This window comes from Thamnophis sirtalis, unplaced genomic scaffold (assembly GCF_051295495.1).
Source record: "Thamnophis sirtalis isolate CommonGarterSnake01/CBP01778 unplaced genomic scaffold, rThaSir2_p1.2 scaffold_1, whole genome shotgun sequence".
Lineage (NCBI taxonomy): Eukaryota > Metazoa > Chordata > Lepidosauria > Squamata > Natricidae > Thamnophis > Thamnophis sirtalis.
In genome coordinates, this window is record NW_028261381.1 from 105,404,855 (window position 1) to 105,418,131 (window position 13,277).

At 36.7% G+C, this 13,277-nt stretch overlaps 1 protein-coding gene across 5 annotated transcripts in view; it reads right to left on the reverse strand.

The window, feature by feature from the left end:
* AMBRA1 (autophagy and beclin 1 regulator 1) overlaps positions 1-13,277 on the reverse strand; it is a 137,487-nt gene that overhangs the window by 109,419 nt on the left and 14,791 nt on the right. The gene's annotated exons all lie outside the window — the stretch shown is intronic.

Below are 13,277 nucleotides of genomic sequence, written 5' to 3' on the forward strand. Positions count from 1 at the left end.
ATTCTGCGAGACAACAGCTCAGTCCAATTGTCCTGCTTGTAACAGACACAGCCTTTTAAGTAATGTTCCAATAATTGATTCACTTTCACTACTTACCCATTAGAGCCTGGATGAGTCAAGGATCGCAAATGAATCTTAATGCTTAATAGCTGGAAAAGAGCTTTCCAAAACTTGGATGTAAACTGAGATTTGCAATATGAAATCACATGAGTGACTAAGCTTTTGTATTTAAAAACAAGAGCTAGAAAAGATTGCATGATGACTATTTTTGTGGTGGTGGCTTGTGTGAAAAGATGGCTCATCTTACTCCTTGGAAATGCATTTCATCAGCAATTTATACATTATACTTTATTCTAAAATTGGCCAGACCCCCCCCTTAAATAAACTACCCTAGACTAGCAATAAGGATAATTAGGATACTAGAAAATATTCCTAAGAAAACTGGGTAAACTTAATATTGAGGAAAAATAACTTCGGAGACGTGGTAGCTCAGTGGCTAAGATGCTGAGCTTGTCGATCAGAAAGTCAGCAGTTCAACAGTTCGAATCCCTAGCATCACCTAACGGAATGAGCTCCCATTACTTGTCCAGCATGCTGTCAATCTAGCAGTTTGAAAGCATATAAAAATGCAAGTAGAAAAAATAGGAACCACCTTTGGTGGGAAGATAATAGCATTCCATGCGCCCTTGGCCTTTAGTCATGCCAGCCACATGACCACGGAGACATCTTCAGACAGCACTGGCTCTTCATCATCATGGTTATAGGATGTCACATAACAGAAGTTGAGTGCAGGACTTGAAATAAGGATTTAAGTTAAATAAAGATTCCAACAGAATATTAAACAATATCCTTCCTTTCTAAGTTGAAAGTAATCACTGAAAACAGCACTGGGCTCATCTTCACTACATAGGTTCAAGCATATCCCAACCAGCTATTATTCTATGATTCTGTTTAGTCTCAGAAAGTGGGAAAATGGGGGGGGGGGGTTTCCAGGCAAATTCCATCATTTTATCTCGTTTCTAACAAAGTTGATTCTACCATTTTTCTTCATCCGTGACATCTGGAGGCTGCCTACAGCCATTACAGAGAAACAAAAAAAAAAGACTAATGGGCAAATACTACAATAATATTATATTTCTGTTTGACAGATCATGTTATGTTTTAGGCAGTCTTTAACAATGTTCCCATGCTCTATAGCATCTTGTCATGTACACAGTTAAACATCTAAACAATTCAAAATGTTTGAATACAAAACAAAACCTTCCCATTGAAATATTTTTCCATAGGAGAAAGGGTAACTATTCCTACACTGGTAAATAAAGTAAAAAGGCTCTGGAGACAAAGCTGTGGAAAATTAATGAAACTGAGAAGTTAGAGCTGGAAGCCTATGATAAATTAAGGCAATGAAAAGCTGTGGTTGGTTTTGAAAAAGCAATATTGGCTGAGGATTCTAAGAAAGACTTAGGATTTGGAACTGCTGAAAGGACACAAGTTCAAGAAAGTTTAGGTATCCTGAAGCGATCCAGGGCGAGTTTCTGAGAAGATCTCCAAAAGTTGGATATTTTAGAGTAGCTTGAAAACCACAAAGAGGAAGAAACATCACACATTTTTATCTCCCCAGAAAGTATCTCAGAAGTTGAAGACAGAGATAGGAGAGACCATGTTCCAGCAGCCAGAGACTGACAGCAAGAGACAAAGACTGGAAGCTAGTTTAATTACCTTTATTTATCTTAAAGTATGAATAGACTATAGGAATGACAAACACTTATTTAGTCGGTGCGATAGATTACATGCAAAATAAACTTTACTTTCCTTTAGAGAAAACGGTCAGAGATTCCTGTGTGAAGTTGCAGACTATTGGGTGACAAATAAAATTTACAGTACTATAATTATTATTAGGGCACTATTATCAGTGACACGGAAGATGAAGCCTTAGATTGAGCAGCTATAAAGTATGAAATTAAGAATGAAATTAAATGCTTGTTTTGCTTTATTATAATTATTTGGTAATTAAAAATAAATTTGGTTATTTTAAAAAGATAAAAAATGTAAGAGGCATTTGCATATTATACCTGAAAACCTACAGAAACCCCAAACAGAGTCTCTATCAAAAGGGCCAATGTTCATGACTGCATCTTTAGGTTTCAAGCACAGAATGTATCTATCAACATTTCCCCATTTTTCAATCCATATATACTTCTATCATTCACAAGCAATCAAATGAAAAGGGGGAATGGAGCTGAACTCCTTCAAATCTCAAAAACTCAGTTTCCTATAACCATCATATATATTCTTCTACTATATAAACAACCTGAAAGCAGTAGTTAAAAACAGTGGAGTCCCAATGCCAACCTCTGCAACTGTAAAGACAGACTAAATCATGGTATTGATAAGAAATGGTTGTTTGAGAAGTAAGAGACTTTACCTTTTTTTCTAATAGAAAGTTAGCTCAATATGTTTATCACAAAACCATGACAACTACACAAAGGTGAGAGCAAGAAGTTCCCATTTTGTTATACATAAGATTTCTACATTAGAAATCTCAGTTTTGCAGATGCTTTGAAATAGTCACCTCTTCCAAATCTCTATCCTAACACCTTATGGTACTACAATATACACTTTAAAATCTTCTACAAACCCAGAGGATTCACTCACTTACCCACTGTTCTAACTTTAGACTCTCCCAGTCAAATTCTACTAGAAGTAGATAGCCGTTTTATCTTTACACGGACAGCCATTTCAACATTTCTTTCCAGTTTTCAAAGGAGACTATGTCCCTATCATGCCTCTAACTGAGCCACAGCTCAGACTTTTCAAAGGGGAGACACACTTAAAAGACCAAATTATTGTAGAAGGGAATGTATCATGCAGATAATGATAATTCATTCCTTGGAATTATCTAACTATATCACCAAATTTTAATTCAGAAAAAAATAAACAAATATTTCTTACTCAAACGGAGTTTCTATCAGAACAGAATATTAGCCTTCTGCTTCAGTTGGCATTTTTCATATACTTTATTGAGCCTGGCTAATTGTTCTTCTAGCTTAGTATTTTGTATCTAAAAGCAGCAATTATCTTGAAATAGGAGGACAATTTTGGTGCATCTCTGGAAGATATCGGGTTTTTTAAAAACCTTTTTCTTTAATGAAGAAATTCTTTAATGAAGTCAGCTATATAACTAAATGTGCAGCAATTCAGAGTTACTGGAATAGTCAGTTAAGTGAACATGCAAAAAATAATAATTTGAATGCATGTTATTCAACAGAACAATATGACTACATTGGACAAAGCAAAAATTATTACTTTTCCATTTAAATTACTGATGTAGAGGTCCCCCAAGTAATGGATCTCAGAATTATAACTTTGTCTTCTGAAACTGAAACTGTTACTATGATCTGCAAGTAGCTAAATTAACTTGGTGCTGATAACAGTCTAACACATCCTGAAATAAATTCTATAGGTAAGCAGCTTTGTGTTGCTACAAAATACAAAATTAGCACAACAGGTAAGTGGTAGGTTAATTTAAAAGCTCTTTCACCAAATTCAGACGAGGAAGAGAACTGTTTCACTAACACATCTATACTAAACTAAGAAGACGGACATTCAAAATCATAGTATTTCAGCACTAAAATGATTTGGCTATGAAAAAGGCTCCCCAGAAGGCTTCCCCAACGTGAAGCTATTTTACTACCTTTTAAACCATTTACATTTTAAACAAAATAGATGTGGATTTTTCAGTTAATGTAATTCTCCTCTCTAAGACAGTTTTTAACGTTTTAGTTTTTTTTAATATTAATAATACTTATCTTCTAAGCTTTTCAAGAAACACATACTGGTTAAATGAAATATACATAATAAATAATACAGACTCATTTTAAATCGGTCTCCTGATCCACTTCAGGACTATAAATGTTTTAAGATTGCTACATGAAAAGTAAGTGTAGCTAACAGTAATCTCTCCCTTTCACCAAAAAGAATAAAATACAGCATCTATAATTAGAAACTAAACACATGATATTCTGTAATGGAATAGTTCATCTTCATTAAAGGCAATATTTTCTTAGCAATACAGACAGTCCTAAATTTACAAGCACAAATGGGACGTACATTTCAATTGTTAAGTAATGCTGTCATTAAAGGAATATCACATAGTATTTGGATATCTCAGGGGTTATGACAAAGAAGAGGGAGTCAAGCTATTCTACAAAGCACTAAAGGCAGGACAAGAAGCAATGGATGGAAACTAACCAAGGAGAGAAGCAACCTAGAATTAAGAAGAAATTTCCTGACAGAATAATTAATCAGTGGAACACGTTAACTCCAGAAGAGAGCAACAAGCCTCTAAAGCATTGATGGCAAACCTTTTAGAGACCAAGTGCCCAAACTGCAACCCAAAACCCAGTTATTTATTGCAAAGAGCCAACACGGCAATTTAACCTGAATAATGAGATTTTACTACCTAAAATAATGATTAAAAAGGCAGAGTTCAGCTAACTGTTCTAAGAAAAATGTGATAAATGCACTTTTATGTCCTTCATTTTTTCCTGCTTTTGAAATATTACATTTAGCAACAATAAAAAATAAAAACTTTTGTAATATCATTTCTCTTTCCCTCCCCTTTCTTTCTCTTTCTCTCTCTCTCCCTCCCATCTCTTTCCCTCCCGTCTCTTTCCCTCCCTATCTCTCTCTCTGCCTCTGTTTCTCTCTCTTTCCCTCCCTCCCTCCCTCCCTCCCTCCCTCCCTCCCTCTTTCTCTCTCTGTCTCATCCATCCATCCATCCATCCATCCATCCATCTATCTGTGCTCTCCTGTCCAGCTTCACGTGTCGTATAAATCCAACCACTTGGGCTGTGGGAGTGGAGGATGGTAAGCAAAGCTAAGCATTAGAGATCAATGCAAAATAAGGCAACTCAAACCTGAATCCTGTCGAGGAGACCCCACCTTCCCTCTCTCCCCCGTGGCAGGAGGGCCTGGGCAGCCTGAGTGCAGCTCCTTCTTCAGAGGTGACCAGCAAGCAAACCAACGTGACATTCTGGTTGGGAGGCGGCTGCATGGAGCCCCACCTCTGGTCAGCGAGAGCAGAGGAGGCAGGGCGCTGGTGCTGGCCGGGAGGGACTTGCGAGCCAAACGCTTGGAGCCATGCTCGGCAGAGTTTGCAAGCGGGCTCAGTAGGATCACTTAGTGAGGGTGGGAATGCAGAAGGCAGAGGAAATCCTCTCAGTGTTCAGCCCTCAAAGACTCCATTGGGGTGACTTTTTCTGCTTTGAAATATTACTTTTACCAACAATAAAAAAGAAAAACTTTTGCAGTATCATTTCTCTTTCCCTCCCTCCCTCCATTTCTTTTTTTCTCTTTCCCTTCCCCTCTGTTTCTCTCTCCCTCTCTGCCTCCCTCTGTTTCTCTCTTCCCACCCCCCACCCCGTGGGGAGGGGGGGAAGAAACCCCTGCACTGGTTCTGGGTGGTGAGAATAATGTCCGAAAGCCGACAAGCCCAGGAGCAGTGTGCCCACGCTCAGCTAACTGATGGGGAGCCGGGGCATCCCAACACAGGCAGCTCTGCAGGAAAAGCAACTGCTTTTTTTTTTTTTTGCCGAGCCAACGCAGGGTCACATTGTGGCCCTGTGTCGTAATAGGCTTCAAGAGGAGGATGGAACCCTGTCTCCCCCATTGTGAAGCACATGAGTAAAAAAGTTCATTCAATCAATTCCAACTTTGCGAGATCTTTTTCTTTCACGAGAAGTTGGAACTGATTGAGTGAAACACGATGGAGAAACGGGATTGGAGCTGGGTTGGGGAGACTGCGCGCATGCCCACAGAGAGGGCTCTATGTGCCATGTCTGGCACGGATGCCATAGGTTCACCATCATGGCATACAATACTCTTCCACTTCCATAATATTCAGGGCCTTTTCTTCGGAACAGTCAGAAAGTCTGAAAAGATGGCTATCTGGAGTATTACACCATTTCATTCAAACACATTCCAAATAAAATTCATACACATTCATAATATATAACTACTGCTTATTGCTTTGATTCACTTAACAACTGTGGCAAGAAAAACCATAACATGGGGCAAAACTCACTTAATAACAGTCTTGCTTAGCAATGGAATTTGGGGACTCAGTTGTGGTCATAATTCGAGGACAACATGTAACAACCCAGGAAAGTTCACGCATGAGCTACTTCTTGCTTGCTTATTCATGTTACATAAATCTGATTAAAATATCTGTTGATGATGAAAAAAAGATAAAGAAAATGTTTTTGACAATTCTAAGAAATTATCCTCCTTCCCAAAATAGGCTCTTAACACCAACTGTTCTGTGTGAAAAATCCCTGAAGAGAGAAGACTCCAATAACAATGGCTGTAAGTATTTTTACCATTTTACCTAATGTTGCCATTACTTGAAAGCTACTTTTTATCCTGATAGGTGGTTCACATAGAACTAAATAAATAAAATAAACATTTGTTTTCTTTTAGGATGTTTTTGCACCTTGGAAACTGCAGAAACTTAGTTTAGAATGACACAGACCATTTAAGTTGGACCATTTAAGCTATGATTAAAGTGACTGAGTCAAAACTTCCTATTTCTACCTTAGGTTTGATGACAGAATGACTACATCTAGAAAAAGTACCTCTGATTTTAATCTGCCACTCCCAAGTGATGCACATGGTAACATGATGCCCTCTATTATCCTTTATGAAAGTGAACCATATGTACTCCCAACAAATCTGAACAATAAAAAGAACCGAAATAAAGAAATAATGAAATAGTAGACATAAGATTTTTAAAATACGACAGGAAGCTACAATGGTGAAAAAGTTTGCTCAAATACAATTAGCAAAAGGATGAAATAACTGGAAAAATTCAAGCTTCTTTTTCCTCCCCGAGCAGTATGTTAGCGTCACTGGGAATATACAAAATGCCATTTCCCACATTTTACTGTTCTTGTTCACTCTTAGAATATTTTGCAGTCATGACAATTCCCAATTGTAAATCCTTTCTTACTTGTCTGTTTCACAATCGTGTTTTTATATTAACTACCTCTGATCAGAATGATTTTATATATATATACCAGGGCAGAAATGTAAAAGGAAAGGAAAGGCTAGGAAATTTGTAAATTCATATAATGCACAAGCTGTTATTACAGATGCAGAGAAAATAAATCATGTCAGACTAAATTTCTCTTTCTATGAAAGAGACAATGAAGAAAAATACTCAAAGTGTATTTGCTGAAGAAATAGCAGAATGCTTTAGCCCTTAAATTCTGTTTTACAGCAGTATTGTGATACCATAATTAGAGGAAACATTTATTGACTTACCGTTTAAAGTTTGAGAAATGTGCCCTCTGCTGGTTTGAAAGCAGAAAAATATTCTAATAACATAAAATTGCAGGGGATGAAAGAATGTAATTTGAAGTGTAGGTGGGCATGCATGTGGCACCTGTCAAGAACTTAAACCAAATATGTCTCTTTCAAGGAAGGTTCTTGTGAATATAGGAAGTTCTTATACTATGTTCACTTCTAATCATATTTCAACCTTCCAATGCAGTTCACCATGCTGCCCTACTAAATTACAAGTATGTACACAATTATTGTATCTGAATGTTCCAGGAAATCTGGGGCAGCCCACCACCACAGAGAGCCATCCTGAATTATAATTCTAATAATCTTCAATCTTCAATGGGCACAATTAAAGTTGCAATGCAACATACTTGGAAGGCAGAGACCAGGGAAAACTTAAGTCTATAAAAGGTTAGCACCATAATCCCATGGAAGGGGGGGAGGGATACGTAAACTGCTTTAATTTAAACAGAAGAGCATAATTATTTAAATAAATTAAATATTTCACTGGAATGCTTTGGAGATTTAGGAAAACTTAACATCTTTCCTAAAACTTTCACCTGAATGTAACTGAACAAAATTTAAAAGTAACTTGGCAAATGATTGCTGCCAGCAGAAGATAGGTAAAACATGGTTTAGGAGAATGGACGTGACAGGTATGACTATGAGGATTTCAAGATCAGTTAATTCAACAAATGAAATCCTTATAATGTATGATCATATCCTTGTGAAAAGGATGAAGACATTCAGTAAGCCTTAAATAGGCATTTTGGAAATGGAAGAAATCAAATTCAAGTAGATTCAAATGAATGATGCTGTTGAACTCTGAAATTACTTTGATCCCAATGTTAAATTATAAGCACATAATATCTAGCTGCATTTTCAAGTCCCATTTTACTGAGAGATTTTACACGAAAAAGGAACAGAATATCAGGCACAGCATTTAGTGACTTCAAAGTTACAAAGGCACTGGAAAAAATGACTTATGACCGATTTTCACATTGTGACCATTGCAGCACCTTCACGGTCACATGATCAAAATTCAGTTGCTTGGCAACTGGCATGTATTTATGACAGCTGCACTGTACGGGGGTCGTGTCATCACCATTTATAACTTTCCCAGCCAGCTTTTGACAAGCGTAGTCAATTGGGGAGGAGCCAGATTTGCTTAATGACCACATGGTTCACTTAACAACTGCAGCAATTCACTTAACTGTGGCAAAATGGTCATAAAACGGCAAAACCCACTTAACTGCTTTGCTTAGCAACATAAATTTCTGGCTCAATTGTGGTCGTAAATCAAGGGCTACCTGTGCCTAAATTCAATTGTAGAGCCTGCAAACTTAGCTGATTTATTTTCCAAACCGCTTAGAGAGTGCTGTAGTTTAGTTTAGTTTTCCCTTTATTTGTATGCCGCCCTTTTCCCTGGGGGGATTCAGGGCGGCTCACAGTTCAAAAAGGGGGGGGGGGGGAAGGACAGACAATTTCCAACATAACATGTAAAGCACTATAAAGCAGTATATAAGTCTAAGTACTATTGTCACTAATCAATTAGCTGACCACCCCTGCTGACAAAGCAAGCCATTGATTATTTGAGTCAATTCTAAAATATTATGAAAATGTCTGCTCTGAATATGTACCTGGAACAACGGAGTTGCTTCCAGTGGGGAATGGCAGCCTGATGTTCTCTAAAGCTTTCTAAAAGTGTGGAGAGCTGCTGCAACTTTTCAAAGCCAACTGGAAGACGAATAATAGTGGACTTTTATCTTCCTGAATTGAAGAAAGGAGATTAACCACATACGTTCTGGACGGCAGTTCCACATTTCATTCTGATAACTGCAGAAATGGAAAAGGTTTTGCAGCTAGACCGGAAACCCTGGACCTTTATCTGCACTCCTAACTGCAGAAGAACCACTACAGATTTTATAGCCTTGCTATCCCAATCCCAATTATTCACTTTAAGAAGTAATCAATTAGCTGGAGAGAAATTTCCTTTTGCAGCAAAGACTCCTTGTAGTGAGTTAAACTATTTTTCAAAACTAGAATTAAAAAACACAACCCAAGATAGACTATGGTTTAAAATTTTAAGACTTATTGGCACAAAGCTCAATTAAGAGAGGATCTCAGAGTTTTTAATGGCTAAGGATATAGTCTCTGTTTTTTTATTCTGCTGTTTTTATTTTCACTACAGGTGTACTTACAACCATTCATTTAGTTCAAAGTTAGGACAGCCTCAAAAAAATATATTTACAAACTGTCCTCACACTTACAAGCATTGCACCATTTCTGGGGTGACATGATTTCAGGTGTGAAAAATCAGGTCCACACATGACGGTCCAATTAAAACTGATTTATCACTAATCATATGTATGCGTAGGAATTTTCCCAACTATGAGGAGCTCCATGGGATTAGATAAGGGACAACAGAATCCAAGAGAGGTTGGATTTAGTTCACTTGTGGCTACGTAGGGATTCTATGCTGATTTTTCTTCTAACTCTGCTCCCAGGTTCTGACATCTGCCACTCTTCCCACACGATTGCAATTTGGATTCTTTGAAATTGGCTCACATTTATAACCAGTTGTGGTGTCCTGTTGGTGATTTGCAATCTTCTAAGCCAGTTTCTGATAATAAAAAAAAATCAACTTCACTTAACAACTGTGGTTAAAATGGTTGCAAAATTGGATTCGGTCACATGATTACTCACTTTATGACCCCACCTACTTATGATGGAAATTCTTCCAATTGTCATTAGTCAAGGACATTACCTGCATATATAAATTACTTAAATTACTTATGCCATTACTAAGTTAATTAAAGATAACAGCAGTGCATAAGAATATTTCTTAATCATTTCTAAAGTTCTGCATAACAAAAGATAAAGCAAAAATTCAGATGTGAGGCTGAGTTACTATGGAGACATTTCAATTTGTAAGAAGGAAGGCTTGTATTTTTCTATCTTGTCTACCTGGGACATTTTTTGCTTTTAGATTAAAAATGACTATTAGAAAAATGACAAAACAGGACAGAAGAGACTCATCTGATTAACCTGCAATTACACAAGATACACTTCAGAATTTATTTAATGATAAATAAATTTGGTCAGACGGGGGGAAAGTGATATTTTTAAAAACAAATGAAAGATTTGTACAACTAAGACAGGTGATGAAAGAAGATGTTAATAAAATATCTGGAAAGGTAAAACAAATTAGTGACAAAAGTGGAAAATTTAGAGAGGAAGCCAGGAGTCCAAGGCAGAGAATTGAATAAACTGGCTCTGTGCATTATATAGTAGTACTTCTCGTGATCTTGACGCTATCCCTCTGCTGATGCAGCCTAGAACTGGGTTGACTTTTTGGTAGCTGCAGTACGTTGTTGGCTCAAACTTTAGTGGTGGTCCACTAGGACAAGATTCTAGTCATCACTTTGATACAGGAGATTTAGTGCCTTCATTTGTTACCACTTTATTGATTTTTTGCCAATGCCTCTTAGTTTTGATGTTCATGTTTTTCATTCCAAATAAATATTGTTTCTAGATGAGCAACATAAAATTCAGGAAGAGAGAGGAAAGAAACAACAAATATAGATTCCTTTAATTTTCCTTTTCTGCATGTCTTATTCCGAATTACAGTTAAACTCGGACAGTAAAAGTCTAGGCTATTATCATTTATTTTTCTTTTCTTCTCCAACTTTTCCTTAGATCACCTTTCTTATTTTCTGTTTCAGTGGAAACTTAGTATTTTAATATTAAATTATTCAAGAAAGATGACCACAGGTTCAGCAATTTTATCATCTCAAATAAATGAAAAATCTCTTAATCTTCAGAATCTTTTACTATGTGCAATTCAAAGTTCTGGCTATCACCTTCAAAACCCAATATGACTTAGGACCTGTGTATCTATGTGACCACTTTTTCCCAATGAATTGGGCGATAGGGGAAAATGTGCCTTGTCTAGGTCCCTTCTATTAGGAAATGTCATCTTCAGACCCCTCTCATTAGAGACTCCCATTCTTGGAAAAGCATTCCTAGTCCACTGGTTTTTCAGAAAGCCATTAAAATCTTGCTTTGGGGAAAAGGTTTTGGAATAAACTGATGATTGGGGAGGAAGTGGGGGGGGGCTCCAATTATGTGTTTAGATATTTTGGCTGTCCTTCAGCAACTATTATTTAGCTGTTGTTTGTTACAGAGTTTATTTTAATGTTATGGTTTTTTTAAAATTTATTTTAACCCACCTTGGGTCCCGTTGGATGGAGCTGCATATAAAACATAGTTATAAATAATCTGAAAATGTGAATTAGACAGTACTACTTTAAGTTAAAAGAGAATCTGCAATCTATCAGTCAAACCTGCAAGTATCTATAATTCAACATTAGAATTTCTGTACTATATTAGAGTATATTGCAAACATATAGTAATATGGAAGTTAATTATAGGCTTTGTTCTTTACAATCCTAGGTATACATGCATAGAAGTAAATTCTACAGAACACAATGAAAGATTCATCTAAGTAAAAAATGTGTAAATGAGAACAAAGGCTGAAAGACTTCTAGTTCATGTATGCTACTCAATTATTTTCCTCTGGTCCACTATCATCACCCTCAAATACTCTATGCAGTAACACATATATCTGCATAGCACAATCACCTTTGGGTCCAACAGATATAGAGAGGCAGATGGTGAAAACCATCTGCCTCTCCACCGTCCAGGCCTTCCGCACAGCCTTGAAGAACTGGCTCGCCCGTCAGGCCTGGGGATGAGGACCATTACCCCGCCCGAATGTTGTATGCATGTTGTTTGCTATTTTATTATGTGTTGTCGTCTTAGTGTTGTATTCCCCCTTCCCTGGTTTTCTGTGAGCCGCCCTGAGTCCCCTCAGGGAAAAGGGCGGCCTACAAATAAAATCAATTCTAAAAAAATTCTAATTCTGTAAGCAAATAGTCCTATCTTTCAAGCACCATCAGTCTGAAGGTCACTGGAGAAAATTAAAATTTCACACCCTTATTGCAGGAAGGCAAACATATGGTCTTATTTCATCTTAATGTGTATGCATCCTCAAAATCTTGCATAATACATATGCCTGTGGGCCAAAACCTCAAGGCTAAATCAGAAGTTATATGCATAGAGTCTAGATGCTTTCAAATTAAACTCTGTGGATGGGTACATATGCTCTTTTTAATAAGGTTCTAAGTTATATCCTCCAGTTCAAAAAATAAGACCAAGAAGTCAATTATGAAAACCAATTAGAAGCTTATTAAACACTATGTGATTAGCCTAAGATAATTAAACAAGATAGCTCAAAGATCAGAATTTTCTTCACACATAGCTACTCTGTAAAACATGATACAGCACACAGCATTCATTTAGCCATCATTAATTCCATTCATCTGTGAAGATATATGGTTTACCAAACATGTAAATTCTTAAACTGACAAACCAGCTCAAGGAAACCAGACCCAAAGAGATATCAAACACAACCTGTTTTCATTAATTTATCTAAATAAACTTGATGTTACCATTCCAATAACTGCTTAATAAATAAATTATACAACATTGAAAAGAAGAAATATAGAACCGAAATTGAATAAATCCTCTATACACCACTATATTCCTGCAATATATCATAGGATCTTCCAAGAAATATTGATGAAATCTGTACCCAGGTCATGAATGAGACACATCAATAGTTCTGTCTCAGGGGAACAGCTCTTATCTATTAAGTAATTGTTTGGCACTGATGTAATATTGCAGGCCAAATGTGAGAGAAAACTAATGTACAATTTACAGAAATTGGTCTAGAGTTGAGATTAGTTACTAATCTAAAACAAAGCAACATTAACCTGACAACATTAACACTAGATAAATTTAGGGCAAAAAAATCTCATTTCACTAAAAAATTACAGAAGCAGATAGAAAATTACTGAGATGTGAATTTT